This window comes from Arachis ipaensis, chromosome B05 (assembly GCF_000816755.2).
Source record: "Arachis ipaensis cultivar K30076 chromosome B05, Araip1.1, whole genome shotgun sequence".
In the NCBI taxonomy this organism is placed as follows: domain Eukaryota; kingdom Viridiplantae; phylum Streptophyta; class Magnoliopsida; order Fabales; family Fabaceae; genus Arachis; species Arachis ipaensis.
The window spans coordinates 84,345,120-84,346,091 of NC_029789.2; positions in this window are offsets into that span (position 1 = coordinate 84,345,120).

The window sequence follows — 972 nt, forward strand, 5'->3', positions numbered from 1 at the left end:
AAGGTCCAGGCATGGCCGAGATGGCCAGCCCCGTGATCCGTGATCAAAGGATCATAAGGTAATCCAAAGATGCCTAATACAATAGTAAGAGGTCCTATTTATAATAAACTAGCTACTAGAGTTTACATGAGTAAGTAATTGATGCATAAATCCACTTCCGGGGCCCACTTGGTGTGTGTTTGGGCTGAGCTTAAGTGTAGCACGTGCAGAGGCCATTTGTGGAGTTGAACGCCAGTTTCTGTGCCAGTTTGGACGTTCAACTCTGGTTTTGGATCCTTTTCTGGCGCTGGACGCCAGATTTAGGCAGAAGGCTGGCGTTGAACGCCAGTTTACGTCGTCAATTCTTGGCCAAAGTATAAACTATTATATATGGCTGGAAAGCCCTGGATGTCTACTTTCCAACGCAATTGGAAGCGCGCCATTTCGAGTTCTGTAGCTCCAGAAAATTCACTTTGAGTGCAGGGATGTCAGAATCCAACAGCATCAGCAGTCCTTTTTCAACCTCTGAATCTGATTTTTGCTCAAGTCCCTCAATTTCAGCCAGAAAATATCCGAAATCACAGAAAAACACACAAACTCATAGTAAAGTCCAGAAATGTGAATTTAACATAAAAACTAATGAAAACATCCCTAAAAGTAACTAGATCCTACTAAAAACATACTAAAAACAATGCCAAAAAGCGTATAAATTATCCGCTCATCACAACACCAAACTTAAATTGTTGCTTGTCCCCAAGCAACTGAAAATCAAAATAGGATAAAAAGAATAGAATATACTATAAATTCCAAACTATCAATGAAACAGAGCTTCAATCATATGAGCGGGACTTATAGCTTTTTTGCTTCTTGAATAGTTTTGGCATCTCACTTTATCCATTGAGGTTCAGAATGATTGGCATCTATAGGAACTTCAGATTTCGAATAGTGTTATTGACTTTCTTAGTTCAGCATGATGATTCTTGAACACAGCTT